The following is a 26028-nucleotide window of genomic DNA, read 5'->3' as shown; positions in this document are numbered from 1 at the left end:
GGGCCTTCTGGCTCCGTCTCAGGGTGGGTTCCATAGAGGCCGCTCCGCCACCGACAATCTGGTGAGCCTGGAGTCGGCCATCCGTACTGCCTTTGCCCGCCGTCAGCACCTGGTCGCTGTCTTTTTCGACATGCGGAAGGCGTACGATACGACACGGCGTCATTACATTCTTTCTACGCTTCATGGATGGGGTCTTCGGGGTCCTCTGCCGATTTTTATCCACAATTTTCTGTCGTGTCGTACCTTCCGCGTGCAACTCGTGGCCTCGTATAGTTCCTCCCACGTCCAGGAGAACGGTGTGCCACAGGGCTCTGTTTTAAGTGTCTGTCTGTTTTTAATAGCCATTAACGGGCTTGCTGCGGCCGTGGGAAATTCTGTCTCCGCTTCCCTGTATGCTGACGACTTCTGCCTTTACTACAGCTCTACTGGCATTGCAGCTGTTGAACGTCAGCTACAGGGCGCTATCCGTAAGGCGCAGTCTTGGGCTGCAGCGCATGGGTTTCAGTTTTCGGCAGCCAAGACCCGCGTTATGCATTTCTGCCGGCGCTGAACAGTCCATCCTGAGCCGCGGCTTTATCTTGCTGACGAACTCCTTGCTGTGGTGGAGACTCACAGGTTTTTGGAGGTGGTTTTCGATGCCCGGTTGACTTGGCTGCCTCATATCCGGCAGCTTAAACAGACGTGTTGGCTGCATCTAAACGCTCTGAGATGCTTGAGCCCCACCCGCTGGGGCGCCGACCGCTCCACCCTGTTGCGGCTGTACCAAGCGTTAATCCAGTTCCGTCTGGATTATGGGTGCCTGGCTTATGGCTCAGCATCCCCATCTCCGTTACGGGTGCTGGACCCAATTCTCCACAGCAGGATACGCCTTGCCACTGGTGCTTTACGCACCAGCCCTGTGGACAGCGTACTAGTGGAGGCAGGTGTACCTCCACTGCGTGTACGACGCCAACAATTACTGGCTGCTTATGCTGCCCATGTTTTTAGTTTGCCCGGGCATCCAAATTACCGTCCTGTTCCCGCAGTCGGTCGTCCATCTGCCGGACCGTCGGCCCCGGTCGGGTTGCCCGTTCGCCGTACGCATCAAGGAGCTTCTCTGCGGGCTTGGGTTTATCCCTGTTCCGCCTCCTTTCCAGGCGCCTCTGCGTACACCCCCGTGGTGTGTTCCTCGCCCTTGCCTTCGGCTCGACTTGGCACAGGGCTCTAAGGACTCGGTCCCTCCAGAGGCCTTCCGCCGCCGCTTTTATTCCATCCTTGAAACGTATCAGGTCTCTGGAAATGTTTACACCGACGGTTCTATGGTTGCTGGTCGTGTCGGGTATGCGCTAACTCTGGGGGACCATTCCGAACAATGGTCCTTGGCGGCTGGTTGCAGCGTTTAGACTGCTGAGCTAGTCGCCATCTTTCGAACCCTAGAGTATATCCGCTCCTGCTCAGGCGAGCCCTTCGTGAACTGTAGCGATTCCCTGAGCGGTTTACGAGCTCTCGACCAGTGTTTTCCTCGTTCTCGTCTGGTAATGGCTATCCATGAGTCCCTGCATACTCTTGCGCGTTGCGGCCGCTCTGTGGTCTTTGTGTGGACCCCCGGTCATGTCGGTATCCCGGGCAATGAACATGTTGACCGCCTGGCGAAAGAGGCCACGTGTGAACCATCTCTGGATGTTGGCCTCCCAGGGACTGATTTGCGGGCAGTCCTCCGCCGAAAAGTTTTTGCGCTTTGGGACGCTGAATGGCGCGATCGGATTACACCCAATAAACTCCGTGCCATTAAGGAGACGACGACTGTGTGGCGGTCATTAATGCGAGCCAACCGCAGGGACTCCATCGTCCTTTGTCGGCTCTGCATTGGCCATTCCCGGCAAACACACAGTTATTTACTGCGCCGGGAGGACCCTCCTGTATGTCGCTGCAGGGCGGCTTTGACAGTGGCCCACATTCTGTTGGCCTGCCCCCTTTTAGCTGTGGTCAGGCAGACATTTGCGCTGCCTGATACGCTCCCTTCCCTTTTAACGGACGACTCCACTATGGCTGAGTTAGTTTTACGTTTTATTCGGGCAGGGGGATTATATCATTTAATTTGAGTGTTCCTGTTTATTTTATTGTTTTGTGTTGATTCTGGCATTTGGCCTATATTTTCAACTGATTTTTTTTAATGTGTTTCTAAGTGGTTGGATTTTCCTTTTTTATTTCTATGGTCGCCCAACCACCGTCACACTCTGTGTGGTTTTAGTTCGTTTTGTGTTGTCTTTCTCTCAGTTTCTCTTGTTCTGAATCGTCTCTTCTGTTCCTCGTTTTCATTCTCTGTGGGTGTTCTTTGAATTTGGAAAAAGGGACCGATGACCATAGCAGTCTGGTCCCTTTAATCCCCCAAACCAACCAACCAAACCTGAAGTAAAGCATCGGAATCTAAAACTGCACTCACAGGAGAGGTTCAAAACATAGAAAGTTAGAGTGTCAGTCCTCTTGTACTTAAGTCGGCATTGTGCCTTTTGTATTAAATTCGGATGCAATTTCTGTGCTTCATCGTTAATAAGAAGGTCCAAGGGATACAGTAAACCTGAAGTGAAGCATCGGAATCTAAAACTGGACTAACAGGAGAGGTTCAAATCATAGAAAGTCAGAGTGTCAGTCCTCTTGTACTTAAGTCGGCATTGTGACTTTTGTATTACATTCGGATGCAATTTGTGTGTTTCACCGTCAATACGATGGTCCAAGGTATACAGCAATCCTGAAGTGAAGCATCGGAATCTAAAACTGGACTCACAGGAGAGGTTGAAATCATAGAAAGTTCTTCTACTTAAGTCGTCATTGTGCCTTTTGTATTAAATTCGGATGAAATTTCTGTGTTTCAACGTCAATAAGAAGGTCCAAGGTATACAGTAAACCTGAAGTGAAGCATCGGAATCTAAAACAGGACTTACAGGAGAGGTTTACATCAAAGAAAGTCAGAGAGTCTGTCCTCTTGTACTTAAGTCGGCATTGTGCAATTTTTATTAAATTCCGATGCAATTTCTGTGTTTCATCGTAAATAAGAAGGTCCAAGGGATACAGTAAACCAGACGTGAAGCTTCGGAATCTAAAACTGGACTCACAGGAGAGGTTTAAATCAAAGAAAGTTAAAGTGTCTGTCCTCTTGTACTTAAGTCGGCATTGTGCCTTTTGTATTAAATTCGGATGCAATTTCTGTGTTTCATCGTCAAGAAGTAGGTCCAAGGTATACAGTAAACCTGAAGTGAAGCATCGGAATCTAAAACTGGACTAACAGGAGAGGTTCAAATCATAGAAAGTTAGAGTGTCAGTCCCCTTGTACTTAAGTCAGCATTGTGACTTTTGTATTAAATTCGTATGCAATTTCTGTGTTTCATCGTAAATAAGAAGGTCCAAGGGATACAGTTAACCAGACGTAAAGCATCGGAATCTAAAACTGGACTCACAGGAGAGGTTTAAATCAAAGAAAGTTAGAGTGTCTGTCCTCTTATACTTAAGCCGGCATTGTGCCTTTTGTATTAAATTCGGATGCAATTTCCGTGTTGGTCATCAATAAGAAGGTCCGAGGTGTAAAGTAAACCTGAAGTGAAACATCGGAATCTAAAACTCAACTCACAGGCGAGGATCAAATCATAGAAAGTTAGAGTGTCAGTCCTCTTGTACTTAAGTCGGCATGGTGCCTTTTGTATAAAATTTGGATGCAATTTCCGTGTTTCGTCGTCAATAAGAAGGTCCAAGGGATACAGTAAACCTGACGTGAAGCATCGGAATCGAAAACTGGACTCACAGGAGAGGTAGAAATCATAGAAAGTTAGAGTGTCAGTCCTCTTCTACTTAAGTCGGCATTGTGCCTTTTGCATTAAATTCGGATGCAATTTCTGTGTTTCATCGTCAATAAGAAGGTCCAAGGTATACAGTAAACCTGAAGTAAGGCATCGGAATCTACAACTGGACTCACAGGAGAGGTTCAAATCATAGAAAATAAGAGTGCAGTCCTCTTGTACTTAAGTCGGCATTGTGCCTTTTGTATTAAATTCGGATGCAATTTCTGTGTTTCATCGTCAATAAGAAGGTCCAAGGTATACAGTAAACGTGAAGTGAATCATCGGAATCTAAAACTGGACTCACAGGAGAGGTTCAAATCATAGAAAGTTAGAGTGTCATTCCTCTTGTTCTTAAGTCGGCATTGTGCCTTTTGTATTAAATTCGGATGCAATTTCTGTGTTGGTCATCAATAAGAAAGTCCAAGGTATACAGTAAACCTGAAATGAAGCATCGGAATCTAAACCTCAACTCAGAGGAGAGGATCAAATCATAGAAAGTTAGAGTGTCAGTCCTCTTGTACTTAAGTCGGCACTGTGCCTTTTGTATTAAATTCAGATGCAATTTCTGTGTTTCATCGTCAATAAGAAGGTCCAAGGGATACAGTCAACCTGAAGTGCAGCATCGGAATCTAAAACTGGACTCACCGGAGAGGTTGAAATCATAGAAACTTAGAGTGTCAGTCCTCTTCTACTTAGGTCGGCATTGTGCCTTTTGTATTAAATTCGGATGCAATATCTTTGTTTCATCTTCAATAAGAAGGTCCAAGGTATACAGTAAACCAGAAGTGAAGCATCGGAATCTAAAACTGGACGCACAGGAGAGGTTCAAATCATAGAAAGTTAGAGTGTCTGTCCTCTTGTACTTAAGTCGGCATTGTGCCTTTTGTATTAAATTCGGATGCAATTTCTGTGTTTCATCGTCAATAAGAAGGTCCAAGGAATACAGTAAACCTGAAGTGAAGCATCGGAATCGAAAACTGGACTCACAGGAGAGGTTTAAATCAAAGAAAGTTAGAGTGTCAGTCCTCTTGTATTTAAGTCGGCATTGTGACTTTTGTATTAAATTCGGATGCAATTTCCGTGTTTCGTCGTCAATAAGAAGGTCCAAGGGATACAGTAAACCTGACGTGAAGCATCGGAATCGAAAACTGGACTCACAGGAGAGGTAGAAATCATAGAAAGTTAGAGTGTCAGTCCTCTTCTACTTAAGTCGGCATTGTGCCTTTTGCATTAAATTCGGATGCAATTTCTGTGTTTCATCGTCAATAAGAAGGTCCAAGGTATACAGTAAACCTGAAGTAAGGCATCGGAATCTACAACTGGACTCACAGGAGAGGTTTAAATCAAAGAGCGTTAGAGTGTCTGTCCTCTTGTACTTAAGTCAGCATTGTGCCTTTTGTATTAAATTCGGATGCAATTTCTGTGTTTCATCGTCAAGAAGAAAGTCCAAGGTATACAGTAAACCTGATGTGAAGCATCAGAATCGAAAACTGGACTCGCTGGACAGGTTCAAATCATAGATAGTTAGAGTGTCAGTCCTCTTGTACTTAAGTCGGCATTGTGCTTTTTGTGTTAAATTCGGATGCAATTTCTTTGTTGGTCATCAATAAGAAGGTCCAAGGTATACAGTAAACCTGAAGTGAAGCATCGGAATCTAAAACCCAACTCACAGGAGAGGATCAAATCATAGAAAGTTACAGTGTCAGTCCTCTTGTACTTAAGTCGGCATTGTGCCTTTTGTATTATATTCGGATTTAATTTCTGTGTTTCATCGTCAATAAGAAGGTCCAAGGGATACAGTAAACCTGAAGTGAAGCATCGGAATCTAATACTGGACTCACAGGAGAGGTAGAAATCATAGAAAGTTAGAGTGTCAGTCCTCTTGTACTTAAGTCGGCATTGTGAATTTTGTATTAATTTCGGATGCAATTTCTGTGTTTCATCGTCAATAAGAAGGTCCAAGGTATACAGTAAACCAGAAGTGAAGCATCGGAATCTAAATCTCAACTCAGAGGAGAGGATCAAATCATAGAAAATTAGAGTGTCAGTCATCTTGTACTTAAGTCGGCATTGTGCCTTTTGCATTAAATTCGGATGCAATTTCTGTGTTTCATCGTCAATAAGAAGGTCCAAGGTATACAGTAAACCTGAAGTAAGGCATCGGAATCTACAACAGGACTCACAGGAGAGGTTCAAATCATAGAATGTAAGAGTGTCAGTCCTCTTGTACTTAAGTCGGCATTGTGGCTTTTGTATTAAATTCGGATGCAATTTCTGTGTTTCATCGTCAATAAGAAGGTCCAAGGTATACAGTAAACCTGAAGTGTAGCATCGGAATCTAAAACTGGGCTCACAGGAGAGGTTCAAATCATAGAAAGTTAGAGTGTCAGTCCTCTTGTTCTTAAGTCGGCATTGTGCCTTTTGTATTAAATTCGGATGCAATTTCTGTGTTGGTCATCAATAAGAAAGTCCAAGGTATACAGTAAACCTGAAGTGAAGCATCGGAATCTAAACCTCAACTCAGAGGAGAGGATCAAATCATAGAAAGTTAGAGTGTCAGTCCTCTTGTACTTAAGTCGGCATTGTGCCTTTTGTATTAAATTCGGATGCAATTTCTGTGTTTCATCGTCAATAAGAAGGTCCCAGGGATACAGTCAACCTGAAGTGCAGCAACGGAATCTAAAACTGGACTCACAGGAGAGGTTGAAATCATAGAAACTTAGAGTGTCAGTCCTCTTCTACTTAAGTCGGCATTGTGCCTTTTGCATTAAATTCGGATGCATTTTCTGTGTTTCATCGTCAATAAGAAGGTCCAAGGTATACAGTAAACCTGAAGTAAGGCATCGGAATCTACAACTGGACTCACAGGAGAGGTTCAAATCATAGAAAGTAAGAGTGTCAGTCCTCTTGTACTTAAGTCGGCATTGTGCCTTTTGTATTAAATTCGGATGCAATTTCTGTGTTTCATCGTCAATAAGAAGGTCCAAGGTATACAGTAAACCTGAAGTGAAGCATCGGAATCTAAAACTGGACTCACAGGAGAGGTTCAATTCATAGAAAGTTAGAGTGTCAGTCCTCTTGTTCTTAAGTCGGCATTGTGCCTTTTGTACTAAATTCGGATGCAATTTCTATGTTGGTCATCAATAAGAAAGTCCAAGGTATACAGTAAACCTGAAGTGAAGCATCGGAATCTAAACCTCAACTCAGAGGAGAGGATCAAATCATAGAAAGTTAGAGTGTCAGTCCTCTTGTACTTAAGTCGGCATTGTGCCTTTTGTATTAAATTCGGATGCAATTTCTGTGTTTCATCGTCAATATGAAGGTCCAAGGGATACAGTTAACCTGAAGTGCAGCAACGGAATCTAAAACTAGACTCACAGGAGAGGTTGAAATCATAGAAACTTAGAGTGTCAGTCCTCTTCTACTTAGGTCGGCATTGTGCCTTTTGTATTAAATTCGGATGCAATATCTGTGTTTCATCTGCAATAAGAAGGTCCAAGGTATACAGTAAACCAGAAGTGAAGCATCGGAATCTAAAACTGGACGCACAGGAGAGGTTCAAATCATAGAAAGTTAGAGTGTCAGTCCTCTTGTACTTAAGTCGGCATTGTGCCTTTTGTATTAATTTCGGATGCAATTTCTGTGTTTCATCGTCAATAAGAAAGTCCAAGGAATACAGTGACTCTGAAGTGAAGCGACGGAATCTAAAACTGGACTCACAGGAGAGGTTTAATTGAAAGAAAGTTAGAGTGTCTGTCCTCTTGTACTTAATTCGGCATTGTGCCTTTTGTGTTAAATTCGGATGCAATTTCTGTGTTTCATCGTTAATAAGAAGGTCCAAGGAATACAGTAAACCTGAAGTGAAGCATCGGAATCTAAAACTGGACTCACAGCAGAGGTTTAAATCAAAGAAAGTTAGAGTGTCAGTCCTCTTGTACTTAAGTCGGCATTGTGCCTTTTGTATTAAATTCGGATGCAATTTCTGTGTTTCATCGTCAATAAGAAGGTCCAAGGGATACAGTAAACCTGAAGTGAAGCATCGGAATCTAAAACTGGACTCACAGGACAGGTTCAAATCATAGAACGTTAGAGTGTCAGTCCTATTGTACCTGAGTCGGCATTGTGCCTTTTGTATAAAATTCGGATGCAATTTCTTTGTTTCATCGTTAATAAGAAGGTCCAAGGGATACAGTAAACCTGAAGTGAAGCATCGGAATCTAAAACTGGACTAACACGAGAGGTTCAAATCATAGAAAGTTAGAGTGTCAGTCCTCTTATACTTATGTCGGCATTGTGACTTTTGTATTAAATTCGGATGCAATTTCAGTGTTTCACCATCAATAAGATTGTCCAAGGTATACAGTAATCCTGACGTGAAGCATGGGAATCTAAAACTGGACTCACAGGAGAGGTTTAAATCAAAGAGCGTTAGAGTGTCTGTCCTCTTGTACTTAAGTCAGCATTGTGCCTTTTGTATTAAATTCGGATGCAATTTCTGTGTTTCATCGTCAAGAAGAAAGTCCAAGATATACAGTAAACCTGATGTGAAGCATCAGAATCGAAAACTGGACTCGCTGGACAGGTTCAAATCATAGATGGTTAGAGTGTCAGTCCTCTTGTAGTTAAGTCGGCATTGTGCTTTTTGTATTAAATTCGGATGCAATTTCTGTGTTGGTCATCAATAAGAAGGTCCAAGGTATACAGTAAACCTGAAGTGAAGCATCGGAATCTAAAACCCAACTCTGAGGAGAGGATCAAATCATAGAAAATTACAGTGTCAGTCCTCTTGTACTTAAGTCTGCATTGTGCCTTTTGTATTATGTTCGGATTTAATTTCTGTGTTTCTCGTCAATAAGAAGGTCCAAGGGATACAGTAAACCTGAAGTGAAGCATCGGAATCTAATACTGGACTCACAGGAGAGGAAGAAGTCATAGAAAGTTAGAGTGTCAGTCCTCTTGTACTTAAGTCGGCATTGTGCCTTTTGTATTAATTTCGGATGCAATTTCTGTGTTTCATCGTCAATAAGAAGGTCCAAGGTATACAGTAAACCTGAAGTGAAGCATCGGAATCTAAATCTCAACTCAGAGGAGAGGATCAAATCATAGAAAGTTAGAGTGTCAGTCCTCTTGTACTTAAGTCGGCATTGTGCCTTTTGTATTAAATTCGGATGCAATTTCTGTGTTTCATCGTCAATAAAACGGTCCAAGGGATACAGTAAACCTGAAGTGCAGCATCGGAATCTAAAACTGGACTCACAGGAGAGGTTAAAATCATAGAAACTTAGAGTGTCAGTCCTCTTCTACTTAGGTCGGCATTGTCCCTTTTGTATTAAATTCGGATGCAATATCTGTGTTTCATCTTCAATAAGAAGGTCCAAGGTATACAGTAAACCTGAAGTGAAGCATCGGAATCTAAAACTGGACTCACAGAAGAGGTTCAAATCATAGAAAGTTAGAGTGTCAGTCCTCTTGTACTTAAGTCGGCATTGTGCCTTTTGAATTAATTTCGGATGCAATTTCTGTGTTTCATCGTCAATAAGAAAGTCCAAGGAATACAGTAAATCTGAAGTGAAGCGTCGGATCTAAAACTGGACTCACAGGAGAGGTTTAAATCAAAGAAAGTTAGAGTGTCTGTCCTCATGTACTTAAGTCGGAATGTGCCTTTTGTATTAAATTCGGATGCAAATTCTGTGTTTCGTCGTCAATAAGAAGGTCCAAGGAATACAGTAAATCTGAAGTGAAGCATCGGAATCTAAAACTGGACTCACAGGAGAGGTTTAAATCAAGGAAAGTTAGTGTGTCAGTCCTCTTGTCCTTAAGTCGGCATTGTGCCTTTTGTATTAAATTCGGATGCAATTTCTGTGTTTCATCGTCAATAAGAAGGTCCAAGGGATACAGTAAACCTAAAGTGAAGCATCGGAATCTAAAATTGGACTCACAAGACAGGTTCAAATCATAGAACGTTAGAGTGTCAGTCCTTTTGTACTTATGTCGGCATTGTGCCTTTTGTATAAAATTCGGATGCATTTTTTGTGCTTCATCGTTAATAAGAAGGTCCAAGGGATACAGTTAACCTGAAGTGAAGCATCAGAATCTAAAACTGGACTAACACGAGAGGTTCAAATCATAGAAAGTTAGAGTGTCAGTCCTCTTATACTTAAGTCGGCATTGTGACTTTTGTATTAAATTCGGATGCAATTTCAGTGTTTCACCGTCAATAAGATGGTCCAAGGTATACAGTAATCCTGACGTGAAGCAACGGAATCTAAAACTGGACTCACAGGAGAGGTTCAAATCATAGAAAGTTCTTCTACTTAAGTCGTCATTGTGCATTTGTATTAAATTCGGATGCCATTTCAGCGATTCAACGTCAATAAGAAGGTCCAAGGTATACAGTAAACCTGATGTGAAGGATCGGAATCTGAAACAGGACTCACAGGAGAAGTTTAAATCAAAGAAAGTTAGAGTGTCTGTCCTCTTGTACTTATGTCAGCATTGTGCATTTTTTATTAAATTTGGATGCAATTTCTGTGTTTCATCGTAAATAAGAAAGTCCAAAGGATACAGTAAACCTGACGTGAAGCATCGGAAACTAAAACTGGACTCACAGGAGAGGTTTAAATCAAGGAGAGTTATAGTGTCTGTCCTCTTGTACTTAAGTCGGCATTGTGCCTTTTGTATTAAATTCGGATGCAATTTCTGTGTTTCATCGTCAAGAAGAAAGTCCAAGGTATACAGTAAACCTGATGTGATGCATCGGAATCGAAAACTGGACTCACTGGACAGGTTCAAATCATAGGAAGTTAGAGTGTCAGTCCTCTTGTACTTAAGTCGGCATTGTGCCTTTTGTATTAAATTCGGATGCAATTTCTGTGTTGGTCATCAATAAGAAGGTCCAAGGTATGCAGTAAGCCTGAAGTGAAGCATCGGAATCTAAAACCCAACTCACAGGAGAGGATCAAATCATAGAAAGTTACAGTGTCAGTCCTCTTGTACTTAAGTCGGCATTGTGCCTCTTGTTTCATATTCGGATGCAATTTCTGTGTTTCATCGTCAATAAGAAGGTCCAAGGGATACAGTAAACCTGAAGTGAAGCATCGGAATCTAAAACTGGACTCACAGGAGAGGTAGAAATCATAGAAAGTTAGAGTGTCAGTCCTCTTCTACTTAAGTCGGCATTGTGCCTTTTGTATTAATTTCGGATGCAATTTCTGTGTTTCATCGTCAATAAGAAAGTCCAAGGAATACAGTAAATCTGAAGTGAAGCGTCGGAATCTGAAACAGGATTCACAGGAGAAGTTTAAATCAAAGAAAGTTAGAGTGTCTGTCCTCTTGTACTTATGTCAGCATTGTGCCTTTTGTATTAATTTCGGATGCAATTTCTGTGTTTCATCGACAATAAGAAGGTCCAAGGTATACAGTAAACCTGAAGTGAAGCATCGGAATCTACAACTGGACTCACAGGAGAGGTTGAAATCATAGAAAGTAAGAGTGTCAGTCCTCTTGTACTTAAGTTGACATTGTGCCTTTTGTATTAAATTCGGATGCAATTTCTGTGTTTCATCGTCAATTAGAAGGTCCAAGGTATACAGTAAACCTGAAGTGAAGCATCGGAATCTAAAAGTGGACTCAAAGGAGAGGTTCAAATCATGGAAAATTAGAGTGTCAGCCCACTTGTACTTAAGTCGGCATTGTGCCTTTTGTATTAAATTCGGATGCAATATCTGTGTTGGTCATCAATAAGAAGGTCCAAGGGATACAGTAAACCTGAAGTGAAGCATCGGAATCTAAAACTCAACTCACAGAAGAGGATCAAATCATAGAAAGTTAAAGTGTCAGTCCTCTTGTACTTAAGTCGGCATCATGCCTTTTGTATTAAATTCGGATGCAATTTCTGTGTTTCATCTTCAATAAGAAGGTCCAAGGTATACAGTAAATCTGAAGTGAAGCATCGGAATCTAAAACAGGACTCACAGGAGAGGTACTAATCATAGAAAGTTAGAGTGTCAGTCCTCTTGTACTTAAGTCGTCATTGTGCCTTTTGTATTAGATTCGGATGCAATTTCTGTGCTTCATCGTCAATAAGAAGGTCCAAGGGGTACAGTAATCCAGAAGTGAAGCGTCGGAATCTAAAACTGGACTCACAGGAGAGGTTTAAATCAAAGGAAGTTAGAGTGTCTGTCATCTTGTACTTAAGTCGGCATTGTGCCTTTTGTATTAAATTCGGATGCAATTTCTGTGTTTCATCGTCAATAAGAAGGTCCAAGGAATACAGTAAACCTGAAGTGAATCAGCGGAATCTAAAACTGGACTCACAGGAGAGGTTTTTAATCAAAGAAAGTTAGAGTATCTGTCCTCTTGTACTTAAGTCAGCATTGTGCCTTTTGTATTAAATTCGGATGCAATTTCTGTGTTTCATAGTCAATAAGAAGGTCCAAGGGATACAGTAAACCTGAAGTGAAGCATCGGAATATAAGACTGGACTCACACGACAGGTTCATATCATCGAAAGGTAGAGTGTCATGCCTCTTGTACTTAAGTCGGCATTGTGCCTTTTGTATTAAATTCGGATGCAGTTTCTGTGCTTCATCGTCAATAACAAGGTCCAAGGTATACAGTATACCTGAAGTGAAGCATCGGAATCTTAAACTGGACTCAAAGGAGAGGTTCAAATCATAGAATGTTAGAGTGTCAGTCCTCTTCTACTTAAGTTGTCATTGTGCCTTTTGTATTAAATTCGGATGCAATTTCTGTATTTCAACGTCACTAAGAACGTCCAAGGAACACAGTAGACCTGAAATGATGCATCGGAAACTATAACTGGACACACAGGAAAGGTTTAAATCAAAGAAAGTTAGAGTGTCTGTCCTCTTGTACTTAAGTCGGCATTGTGCCTTTTGTATTAAATTCGGATGCAATTTCTGTGTTTCATCGTCAATAAGAAGGTCCAAGGAATACAGTAAACCTGAAGTGAAGCATCGGAATCTAAAACTGGACTCACAGGAGAGGTTTAAATCAAAGAAAGTTAGAGTATCTGTCCTCTTGTACTTAAGTCAGCATTGTGCCTTTTGTATTAAATTCGGATGCAATTTCTGTGTTTCATCGTCAATAAGAAGGTCCAAGGTATACAGTAAACCTGAAGTGAAGTATCGGAATCTAAAACTGGACTAACAGGAGGGGTTCAAATCATGGAAGGTTAGTGTGTCAGTCCTCTTGTTCATAAGTCGGCATTGTGCTTTTTGTATTAAATTCGGATGCAATTTCTGTGTTTCATCGTCAATAAGAGGGTCTAAGGGATACAGTAAATCTGAAGTGTACCATCGGAATCTAAAACTGGAATCACAGGGGAGGTTTAAAGCAAAGAAAGTTAGAGTGTCTGTCCTCTTGTACTTAAGTCGGCATTGTGCCTTTTGTATTAAATTCGGATGCAATTTCTGTGTATCATCGTCAATAAGAAGGTCCAAGCTGTACAGTAAACGTGAAGGAAGCATCGGAATCTAAAACTGGTCTCACAGGAGAGGTTCAAATCATAGAAAGTTTGAGTGTCAGTCCTCTTGTACTTAAGTGGGCATTGTGCTTTTTGTATTAAATTCGGATGCCATTTCTGTGTTTCATCGTCAGTAAGAAGGTCCAATGGATACAGTAAACCTGAAGTGAAACATCGGAATCTAAAACTGGACTCACAGGACAGGTTCAAATCATAGAAAGTTAGAGTGTCAGTCCTCTTATACATAAGTATGCATTGTGCCTTTTGTATTAAATTCGGATGCAATGTCTGTGCTTCATCGTCAATAAGAAGGTCCAAGGGATACAATAAACCTGAAGTGAAGCATCGGAATCTAAAACTGGACTCACAGGAGAGGTTCAAATCATAGAAAGTTAGAGTGTCAGTCCTCTTGTACTTAAGTCGGCATTGTAACTTTTGTATTAAATTCGGATGCAATTTCTGTGTTTCATCGTCAATAAGAAGGTCCAAGGTATACAGTAAACCTGATGTGAAGCATCGGAATCTGAAACAGGATTCACAGGAGAAGTTTAAATCAAAGAAAGTTGGAGTGTCTGTCCTCTTGTACTTATGTCAGCATTGTGCATTTTTTATTAAATTCGGATGCAATTTCTGTGTTTCATCGTCAGGAAGAAGGTCCAAGGTATACAGTAAACCTGAAGTGAAGCATCGGAATCTACAACTGGACTCACAGGACAGGTTGAAATCATAGAAAGTAAAGTGTCAGTCCTCTTGTACTTAAGTCGGCATTGTGCCTTTTGTATTAAATTCAGATGCAATTTCTGTGTTTCATCGTCAATAAGAAGGTCCAAGGTATACAGTAAACCTGAAGTGAAGCAGCGGAATCTAAAACTGGACTCAAAGGAGAGGTTCAAATCATAGAAAGTTAGAGTGTCAGCCCACTTGTACTTAAGTCGTCATTGTGCCTTTTGTATTAAAATTGGATGCAATTTCTGTGCTTCATCGTCAATAAGAAGGTCAAAGGTATTCAGTAATCCTAAAGTGAAGCATCGGAATCTAACACTGGACTCACAGGAGAGGTTCAAATCATAGAAAGTTAGAGTGTCAGTCCTCTTGTACTTATGTCGGAAGTGTGCCTTTTGTATTTAATTCGGATGCAATTTCTGTGTTTCATCGTGAATAAGAAGGTCCAAGGGATACAGTAACCCTAAAGTGAAGCATCGGAATCTAAAACTGGACTCACTGAAGAGGTTCAAATCATAGAAAGTTAGAGTGTCAGTCCTCTCTTACTTAAGTCGGCATTGTGCCTTTGGTATTACATTCGGATGCAATTTGTGTGTTTCATCGTCAATAAGAAAGTCCAAGGTATACAGTAAACCTGAAGTGAAGCATCGGGGTCTAAAACTGGACTCACAGGAGAGGTTCAAATCATCGAAAGTTAGAGTGTCAGTCCTCTTGTACTTAAGCCGGCAATGTGACTTTTGTATTAAATTCGAATACAAATTCTGTGTTTCATCCTCTATAGGAAGGTCCAAGGTATACAGTAAACATGAAGTGAAGCATCGGAATCTGAAACTGGGCTCACAGGAGAGTTTCAAATCATAGAAAGTTAGGGTGTCAGTCCTCTTGTACTTAAGTCGGCATTGTGCCTTTTGTATTAAATTCGGATGCAATTTCTGTGCTTCATCGTCAATAAGATGGTCCAAGGAATACAACACACATGAAGTGAAGCATCGGAATCCAAAACTGGACTCACAGGAGAGGTTCAAATCATAGAAAGTTAGAGTGTCATTCCTCTTGTACTTAAGTCGGCATTGTGATTTTGTATTAAATTCGGATGCAATTTCTGTGTTTCATCGTCAATAAGTAGGTCCAAGGCATACAGTAAACCTGAAGTGAAGCATCGGAACCTAAAACTGTACCTACAGGAGAGGTTCAAATCATAGAAAATTAGAGTATCAGTCCTCTTCTACTTAAGTCGTCATTGTGCCTTCTGTATTTAATTCGGATGCAATTTTTTTGTTTCAACGTCAATAAGAAGGTCCAAGGTATAGAGTAGACCTGAAGTGAAGCATCGGAATCTAAAACTGGACACATAGGAAAGGTTTAAATCAAAGAAAGGTAGAGTGTCTGTCCTCTTGTACTTAAGTCGGCATTGTGCATATTGTATTCAATTCGGATGCAATTTCTTTGATTCATCGTCAATAAGAAAGTCCAAGGGATACAGTAAACCTGAAGTGAAGCAACGGAATCTAAAACTGGACTCACAGAAGAGGTTTAAATCAAAGAAAGTTAGAGTGTCAGTCCTCTTATACTTATGTCGGCATTGGGTCTTTTGTATTAAATTCGGATGCAATTTCTGTGTTTCATTGTGAATAAGAAGGTCCAAGGGATACAGTAACCCTAAAGTGAAGCATCGGAATCTAAAACTGGACTCAAAGAAGAGGTTTAAATCAAAGAAAGTTAGAGTGTCTGTCCTCGTGTACTTAAGTCAGCATTGTGCCTTTTGTATTAAATTCGGATGCAATTTCTGTGTATCATCGTCAATAAGAAGGTCCAAGGTGTACAGTAAACGTGAAGGAAGCATCGGAATCTAAAACTGGTCTCACAGGAGAGGTTCAAATCATAGAAAGTTTGAGTGTCAGTCCTCTTGTACTTAAGTGGGCATTGTGCTTTTTGTATTAAATTCGGATGCAATTTCTGTGTTTCATCGTCAATAAGAAGGTCTAAGGTATACGGTAGACCTGAAGTGAAGCATCAGAATCGAAAACTGGACACATAGGAAAGGTTTAAATCAAAGAAAGATAGAGTGTCTGTCCTCTTGTACTTAAGTCGGCATTGTGCATTTTGAATTCAATTTGAATGCAATTTCTGTGTTTCATCGTCAATAAAAAGGTCGAAGGTATACAGTAAACCTGAAGTGAAGCATCGGAATCCAAAACTGGTCTCACAGGAGAGGTTGAAATCATAGAAAGTTAGAGTGTCAGTCCTCTTGTACTTAAGTCGGCATTGTGCCTTTTGTATTACATTCGGATGCAATTTGTGTGTTTCATCGTCAATAAGATGGTCCAAGGTATACAGAAAACCTGATGTGAAGCATCGGGGTCTAAATCTGGACTCACAGGAGATGTTCAAATCGAAGAAATTTAGAGTGTCAGTCCTCTTGTACTTAAGTCGGCATTGTGCTTTTGTATTAAATTCGGATGCAATATCTGTGTTTCATCGTCAATAAGATGGTCCAAGGCATACAGTAAACCTGAAGTGAAGCATCGGAATCTAAAACTGGACCTACAGGAGAGGTTCAAATCATAGAAAATTAGAGTGTCAGTCCTCTTCTACCTAAGTCGTCATTGTGCCTTCTGTATTTAATTCGGATGCAATTTTTGTGTTTCAACGTCAATAAGAAGGTCCAAGGTATACAGTAGACCTAAAGTGAAGCATCGGAATCTAAAACTGGACTCATAGGAAAGGTTTAAATCAAAGAAAGGTAGAGTGTCCGTCCTCTTGTACTTAAGTTGGCATTGTGCATTTTGTATTCAATTCGGATGCAATTTCTGTGTTTCATCGTCAATAAGAAGGTCCAAGGTATACAGTAAACCTGAAGTGAAGCGTCGGATTCCAAAACTGGTCTCGCAGGAGAGGTTGATATCATAAAAAGTTAGAGCGTCAGTCCCCTTGTACTTAAGTCGACATTGTGCCTTTTGTATTAAATTCGGATGCAATTTCTGTGTTTCATCGTCAATAAGAAGGTCCAAGGTATACAGTAAAACTGAAGCGAAGCATCGGAATCTAAAACTGGACTCACAGGAGAGGTTCAAATCATAGAAAGTTAGAGTGTCAGTCGTCTTGTACTTAAGTCGGCATTGTGACTTTTGTATTAAATTCGGATGCAATTTCGGTGTTTCATCGTCAATATGAAAGTCCAAGGGATACAGTAAACCTGAAATGAAGCATCGGAATCTAAAACTGGACTCACAGGAGAGGTTGAAATCATAGAAGGTTAGAGTGTCAGTCCTCTTGTACTTAAGTCGCCATTGTGCCATTTTGTATTAAATTCGCATGCAATTTCTGTGCTTCATCGTCAATGCGAAGGTCTAAGGGATACAGTAAAAATGAAGTGAAGCTCCGGAATCGAAAACTGGACTCACAGGAGAGGTTGAAATCATAGAAAGTTAGAGTGTCAGTCCTCTTGTACTTAAGTCGGCATTGTGCCTTTTGTATTACATTCGGATGCAATTTGTGTGTTTCATCGTCAATAAGATCGTCCAAGGTATACAGTAAACCTGATGTGAAGCATCGGGGTCTAAATCTGGACTCACAGGAGATGTTCAAATCATAGAAATTTAGAGTGTCAGTCCACTTGTACTTAAGTCGGCATTGTGCTTTTGTATTAAATTCGGATGCAATATCTGTGTTTCATCGTCAATAAGATGGTCCAAGGCATACAGTAAACCTGAAGTGAAGCATCGGAATCTAAAACTGGACCTACACGAGAGGTTCAAATCATAGAAAATTAGAGTGTCAGTCCTCTTCTACCTAAGTCGTCATTGTGCCTTCTGTATTTAATTCGGATGCAATTTTTGTGTTTCAACGTCAATAAGAAGATCCAAGGTATACAGTAGACCTAAAGTGAAGCATCGGAATCTAAAACTGGACAAATAGGAAAGGTTTAAATCAAAGAAAGATAGAGTGTCCGTCCTCTTGTACTTAAGTTGTCATTGTGCATTTTGTATTCAATTCGGATGCAATTTCTGTGTTTCATCGTCAATAAGAAGGTCCAAGGTATACAGTAAACCTGAAGTGAAGCATCGGATTCCAAAACTGGTCTCACAGGAGAGGTTGATATCATAAAAAGTTAGAGCGTCAGTCCCCTTGTACTTAAGTCGACATTGTGCCTTTTGTATTAAATTCGGATGCAATTTGTGTGTTTCATCGTCAATAAGAAGGTCCAAGGTATACAGTAAAACTGAAGCCAAGCATCGGAATCTAAAACTGGACTCACAGGAGAGGTTCAAATCATAGAAAGTTAGAGTGTCAGTCGTCTTGTACATGAGTCGGCATTGTGACTTTTGTATTAAATTCGGATGCAATTTCGGTGTTTCATCGTCAATATGAAAGTCCAAGGGATACAGTAAACCTGAAATGAAGCATCGGAATCTAAAACTGGACTCACAGGAGAGGTTGAAATCATAGAAGGTTAGAGTGTCAGTCCTCTTGTACTTAAGTCGCCATTGTGCCATTTTGTATTAAATTCGCATGCAATTTCTGTGCTTCATCGTCAATGCGAAGGTCTAAGGGATACAGTAAAAATGAAGTGAAGCTCCGGAATCGAAAACTGGACTCACAGGAGAGGTTGAAATCATAGAAAGTTAGAGTGTCAGTCCTCTTATACTTATGTCAGCATTGTGTCTTTTGTATTAAATTCGGATGCAATTTCAGTGTTTCATCGTGAATAAGAAGGTCCAAGGGATACAGTAACCCTAAAGTGAAGCATCGGAATCTAAAACTGGACTCACAGAAGAGGTTTAATTCAAAGAAAGTTAGAGTGTCTGTCCTCGTGTACTTCAGTCGGCATTGTGCCTTCTGTATTTAATTCGGATGCAATTTTTGTGTTTCAACGTCAATAAGAAGGTCCAAGGTATACAGTAGAACTAAAGTGAAGCATCGGAATCTAAAACTGGACACATAGGAAAGGTTTAAATCAAAGAAAGATAGAGTGTCTGTCCTCTTGTACTTAAGTTGGCATTGTGCATTTTGTATTCAATTCGGATGCAATTTCTGTGTTTCATCGTCAATAAGAAGGTCCAAGGTATACAGTAAAACTGAAGTGAAGCATCGCATTCCAAAACAGGTCTCACAGGAGAGGTTGAAATCATAGAAAGTTAGAGCGTCAGTCCCCTTGTACTTAAGTCGGCATTGTGCCTTTTGTATTAAATTCGGATGCAATTTCTGTGTTTCATCGTCAATAAGAAGGTCCAAGGTATACAGTAAAACTGAAGCCAAGCATCGGAATCTAAAACTGGACTCAATGGAGAGGTTCAAATCATGGAAAGTTAGAGTGTCAGTCGTCTTGTACTTGAGTCGGCATTGTGACTTTTGTATTAAATTCGGATGCAATTTCTGTGTTTCATCGTCAATATGAAAGTCCAAGTGATACAGTAAACCTGAAATGAAGCATCGGAATCTAAAACTGGACTCACAGGAGAGGTTGAAATCATAGAAGCTTAGAGTGTCAGTCCTCTTGTACTTAAGTCGCCATTGTGCCATTTTGTATTAAATTCGCATGCAATTTCTGTGCTTCATCGTCAATACGAAGGTCAAAGGGATACAGTAAAAATGAAGTGAAGCATCGGAATCGAAAACTGGACTCACAGGAGAGGTTGAAATCATAGAAAGTTAGTGTGTCAGTCCTCTTATACTTATGTCGGCATTGTGTCTTTTGTATTAAATTCGGAATGCAATTTCTGTGTCTCATCGTGAATAAGAAGGTCCAAGGGATACAGTAACCCTAAAGTGAAGCATCGGAATCTAAAACTGGACTCACAGGAGAGGTTTAAAACAAAGAAAATTAGAGTGTGTGTCCTCTTATACTTAAGTCTGCATTGTGCCTTTTGTATCAAATTCGGATCCAATATCTGTGCTTCATCGTCAATAAGAAAGTCCAAGGGATACAGTAAACCTGAAGTGAAGCATCGGAATCTAAAACTGGACTCACGGAAGAGGTTTAAATCAAAGAAAGTTAGAGTGTCTGTCCTCGTGTACTTAAGTCGGCATTGTGCCTTTTGTATTAAATTCGGGTGCAATTTCTGTATATCATCGTCAATAAGAACGTCCAAGGTGTACAGTTAACGTGAAGGAAGCATCGGAATCTAAAACTGGTCTCACAGGAGAGTTTCAAATCATAGAAAGTTAGAGTGTCAGTCCTCTTGTACTTAAGTGGGCATTGTGACTTTTGTATTAAATTCGGATGGAATTTCTGTGTTTCATCGTCAATAAGAAGGTCCAATGGATACAGTAAACCTGAAGTGAAACATCGGAATCTAAAACTGGACTCACAGGACAGGTTCAAATCATAGTAAGTTAGAGTGTCAGTCCTCTTGTACATAAGTCGGCATTGTGCCTTTTCTATTAAATTCGGATGCAATTTCTGTGCTTCGTCGTCAATAAGAAGGTCCAAGGGATACAGTAAACCTGAAGTGAAGCATCGGAATCTAAAACTGGACACACAGGAGAGGTTCAAATCATAGAAAGTTAGAGTGTCAGTCCTCTTGTACCCAAGTCCGCATTGTGACTTTTGTATTAAATTCGGATGCAATTTCTGTGTTTCATCGTCAATAAGATGGTCCAAGGCATACAGTAAACCTGAAGTGAAGCATCGGAATCAAAAACTGGACCTACAGGAGAGGTTCAAATCTTTGAAAATCAGAGTATCAGTCCTCATCTACTTAAGTCGTCATTGTGCCCTCTGTATTTAATTCGGATGCAATTTTTGTCTTTCAACGTCAATAACAAGGTCCAAGGTATACAGTAGACCTGAAGTGAAGCATCAGAATCTAAAACTGGACACATAGGAAAGGTTTAAATCAAAGAAAGATAGAGTGTCTGTCCTCTTGTACTTAAGTCGGCATTGTGCATTTTGTATTCAATACCGATGCAATTTCTGTGTTTCATCGTCAATAAAAAGGTCCAAGGTATACAGTAAACCTGAAGTGAAGCATCGGGGTCTAAATCTGGACTCACAGGAGAGGTTCAAATCATAGAGAGTTAGAGTGTCAGTCCACTTCTACTTAAGTAGTCATTGTGCCTTCTGTATTTAATTCGGATGCAATTTTTGTGTTTCAACGTCAATAAGAAGGTCCAAGGTATACAGTAGACATGAAGTGAAGCATCGGAATCTAAAACTGGACACATAGGAAAGGTTTAAATAAAAGAAAGATAGAGTGTCTGTCCTCTTGTACTTAAGTCGGCATTGTGCATTTTGTATTCAATTCGGATGCAATTTCTGTGTTTCATCGTCAATAAGAAGGTCCAAGGTATACAGTAAACATGAAGTGAAACATCGGAATCTAAAACTGGACTCACAGGACAGGTTCAAATCATAGAAAGTTAGAGTGTCAGTCCTCTTGTACTTAAGTCGGCATTGTGACTATTGTATTAAATTCGGATGCAATTTGTGTGCTTCGTCGTCAATTAGAAGGTCTAAGGGATACAGTAAACCTGAAGTGAAGCATCGGAATCTAAAACTGGACTCACAGGAGAGGTTCAAATCATAGAAAATTAGAGTGCCAGTCCTCTTCTACTTAAGTCGTCATTGTGCCTTTTGTATTTAATTCGGATGCAATTTTTGTGTTTCAACGTCAATAAGAAGGACCAAGGTAAACAGCAGACCTGAAGTGAAGCATCGGAATCTACAACTGGACACACAGGAAAGGTTTAAATCAAAGAAAGTTAGAGTGTCTGTCCTCTAGTACTTAAGTCGGCATTGTGCATTTTGTATTAAATTCGGATGCAATTTCTGTGTTTCATCGTCAATAAGCAGGTCCAAGGTATACAGTAAACCTGAAGTGAAGCATCGGAATCTAAAACTGGACTCACAGGAGAGGTTTAAATCAAAGAATGTTATAGTGTCTGTCCTCTTGTACTTAAGTCGGCATTGTGCCTTTTGTAGTAAATTCGGAGGCAATTTCTGTGTTTCATCGTCAATAACAAGGTTCAAGGTATTCAGTAAACCTGAAGTGAAGCATCGGAATCTAAAACTAGTCTCACAGGAGAGGTTGAAATCATAGAAAGTTAGAGTGTCAGTCCTCTTGTACTTAAGTCCGCAATGTGCAATTTGTATTACATTCGGATGCAATTTCTGTGTTTCATCGTCAATAAGAAGGTCCAAGGTATACAGTAAGCCTGAAGTGAAGCATCTGAATCTAAATCTGGACTCACAGAAGAGGTTGAAATCATAGAAAGTTAGAGTGTCAGTCCTCTTGTACTTAAGTCGGCATTGTGCCTTTTGTATTACATTCGGATGCGATTTCTGTGTTTCATTGTCAATAAGAAGGTCCAAGGGATACAGTAAACCTGAGGTGAAGCATCTGAATCTAAAACTGGACTCATAGGAGAAGTTCAAACCATAGAAAGTTAGAGTGTCAGTCCTCTTGTACTTAGGCCTGCATTGTGCCTTATGTATTAAATTCGGATGCAAAATCTGTGTTTCATCGTGAATAAGAAGGTCCAAGGGATACAGTAAACCTGAAGTGAAGCATCGTAATATAAAACTGGACTCACAGGAGAGGTTTATATCAAAGAATGTTAGAGTTTCAGTCCTCTTGTACTTAAGTCGGCATTGTGCCTTTTGCATTAATTTCCGATGCAATTTCTGTGTTTCATCGTCAATAAGAAGGTCCAAGGTATACTGTAGACCTGCAGTGAAGCATCGGAATCTAGAACTGGTCTCACAAGACAGGTTCAAATCACAGTAAGTTGGAGTGTCAGTCCTCTTGTACTTAAGTCGGCATTGTGCCTTTCCTATTAACTTCGGATACAATTTCTGTGTTTCATCGTCAATAAGTAGGTCCAAGGGATACAGTAAACCTGAAGTGAAGCACCGGATTCTAAAACTGGACTCACAGGACAGGATCAAATCATAGAAAGTTAGAGTGTCAGTCCTCTTGTACTTAAGTGGGCAATGTGCCATTTGCATTAAATTCGGATGCAATTTCTGTGTTTCATCGTCAATAAGAAGGTCCAAGGTATACAGTAAGCCTGAAGTGAAGCTTCTGAATCTAAAATTGGACTCACAGGAGAGGTTCAAATCATAGAAAGTTAGAGTGCCAGTCCTCATGTACTTAAGACGGCATTGTGCCTTTTGTATTAAATTCGGATGCAATTTCTGTGTTTCATCGTCAATAAGAAGGTCCAAGGGATACAGTAAACCTGAAGTGAAGCATTGGAATCTAAAACTGGACTCACAGGAGAGGTTGAAATCATAGAAAGTTGAAGTGTCAGTCCTCTTGTACTTAAGTCGTCATTGTGCCTTTTGTGTTACATTCGGATGCTATTTCTGTGTTTCATTGTCAATAAGAAGGTCCTAGGGATACAGTAAACCTGATGTGAAGCATTGGAATCTAAAACTGGACTCATAGGAGAAGTTCAAACCATAGAAAGTTTGAGTGTCAGTCCTCTTGTACTTAGGCCTGCATTGTGCTTTATGTATTAAATTCGGATGCAATATCTGTGTTTCATCGTGAATAAGAAGGTCCAAGGGATACAGTAAACCTGAAGTGAAGCACCGGATTCTAAAACTGGACTCACAGGACAGGATCAAATCATAGAAAGTTAGAGTGTCAGTCCTCTTGTACATAAGTCGGCATTGTGACTTTTGTATTAAATTCGGATGCAATTTCTGTGTTTCATCGTCAATAAGATGGTCCAAGGCATACAGTAAACCTGAAGTGAAGCATCGGAATCTAAAACTGGACCTACAGGAGAGGTTCAAATCTTAGAAAATCAGAGTATCAGTCCTCATCTTCTTAAGTCGACATTGTGCCTTCTGTATTTAATTCGGATGCAATTTTCGTGTTTCAACGTCAATAAGAAGGTCCAAGGTATACAGTAAGCCTGAAGTGAAGCATCTGAATCTAAAACTGGACTCACAGGAGAGGTTCAAATCATAGAAAGTTAGAGTGTCAGTCCTCTTGTACTTAAGTCGGCATTGTGCATTTTGTATTCAATTCCGATGCAATTTCTGTGTTTCATCGTCAATAAGAAGGTCCAAGGTATACAGTAAACCTGAAGTGAAACATCGGAATCTAAAACTGGACTCACAGGACAGGTTCAAATCACAGAAAGTTAGAGTGTCAGTCCTCTTGTACTTAAGTCGGCATTGTGACTATTGTATTAAATTTGGATGCAATTTGTGTGCTTCGTCGTCAATAAGAAGGTCTAAGGGGTACAGTAAACCTGAAGTGAAGCATCGGAATCTAAAACTGGACTCACAGGAGAGGTTCAAATCATAGAAAATTAGAGTGCCAGTCCTCTTCTACTTAAGTCGTCATTGTGCCTTTTGTATTTAATTCGGATGCAATTTTTGTGTTTCAACGTCAATAAGAAGGACCAAGGTAAACAGCAGACCTGAAGTGAAGCATCAGAATCTACAACTGGACACACAGGAAAGGTTTAAATCAAAGAAAGTTAGAGTGTCTGTCCTCTTGTACTTAGGTCGGCATTGTGCATTTTGTATTAAATTCGGATGCAATTTCTGAGTTTCATCGTCAATAAGAAGGTCCAAGGGATACAGTAAACCTGAAGTGAAGCATTGGAATCTAAAACTGGACTCACAGGATTGGTTGAAATCATAGAAAGTTGAAGTGTCAGTCCTCTTGTACTTAAGTCGGCATTGTGCCTTTTGTATTGAATTCGGATGCAATTTCTGTGCTTCGTCGTCAATAAGAAGGTCCAAGGGATACAGTAAGCCTGAAGTGAAGCATCGGAATCTAAAACTGGACCTACAGGAGAGGTTCAAATCTTAGAAAGTCAGAGTATCAGTCCTCATCTACTTAAGTCGTCATTGTGCCTTCTGTATTTAATTCGGATGCAATATTTGTGTTTCAACGTCAATAAGAAGGTCCACGGTATACAGTAGACATGAGGTGAAGCATCGGAATCTAAAACTGGACACATAGGAAAGGTTTAAAACAAAGAAAGATAGAGTGTCAGTCCTCTTGTACTTAAGTCGGCATTGTGCCTTTTGTATTAAATTCAGATGCAATTTCTGTGTTTCATCGTCAATAAGAAGGTCCAAGGTATACAGTAAACCTGAAGTGAAGCAGCGGAATCTAAAACTGGACTCAAAGGAGAGGTTCAAATCATAGAAAGTTAGAGTGTCAGCCCACTTGTACTTAAGTCGTCATTGTGCCTTTTTGTATTAAAATTGGATGCAATTTCTGTGCTTCATCGTCAATAAGAAGGTCAAAGGTATTCAGTAATCCTAAAGTGAAGCATCGGAATCTAACACTGGACTCACAGGAGAGGTTCAAATCATAGAAAGTTAGAGTGTCAGTCCTCTTGTACTTATGTCGGAAGTGTGCCTTTTGTATTTAATTCGGATGCAATTTCTGTGTTTCATCGTGAATAAGAAGGTCCAAGGGATACAGTAACCCTAAAGTGAAGCATCGGAATCTAAAACTGGACTCACTGAAGAAGTTCAAATCATAGAAAGTTAGAGTGTCAGTCCTCTCTTACTTAAGTCGGCTTTGTGCCTTTGGTATTACATTCGGATGCAATTTGTGTGTTTCATCGTCAATAAGAAAGTCCAAGGTATACAGTAAACCTGAAGTGAAGCATCGGGGTCTAAAACTGGACTCACAGGAGAGGTTCAAATCATCGAAAGTTAGAGTGTCAGTCCTCTTGTACTTAAGCCGGCAATGTGACGTTTGTATTAAATTCGAATACAAATTCTGTGTTTCATCCTCTATAGGAAGGTCCAAGGTATACAGTAAACATGAAGTGAAGCATCGGAATCTGAAACTGGGCTCACAGGAGAGTTTCAAATCATAGAAAGTTAGGGTGTCAGTCCTCTTGTACTTAAGTCGGCATTGTGCCTTTTGTATTAAATTCGGATGCAATTTCTGTGCTTCATCGTCAATAATATGGTCCAAGGAATACAACACACATGAAGTGAAGCATCGGAATCCAAAACTGGACTCACAGGAGAGGTTCAAATCATAGAAAGTTAGAGTGTCATTCCTCTTGTACTTA

Source organism: Schistocerca americana, chromosome 2, assembly GCF_021461395.2.
Source record: "Schistocerca americana isolate TAMUIC-IGC-003095 chromosome 2, iqSchAmer2.1, whole genome shotgun sequence".
Classification (NCBI taxonomy): Eukaryota; Metazoa; Arthropoda; class Insecta; order Orthoptera; family Acrididae; genus Schistocerca; species Schistocerca americana.
Note: the sequence above shows the minus strand (reverse complement) of the source record.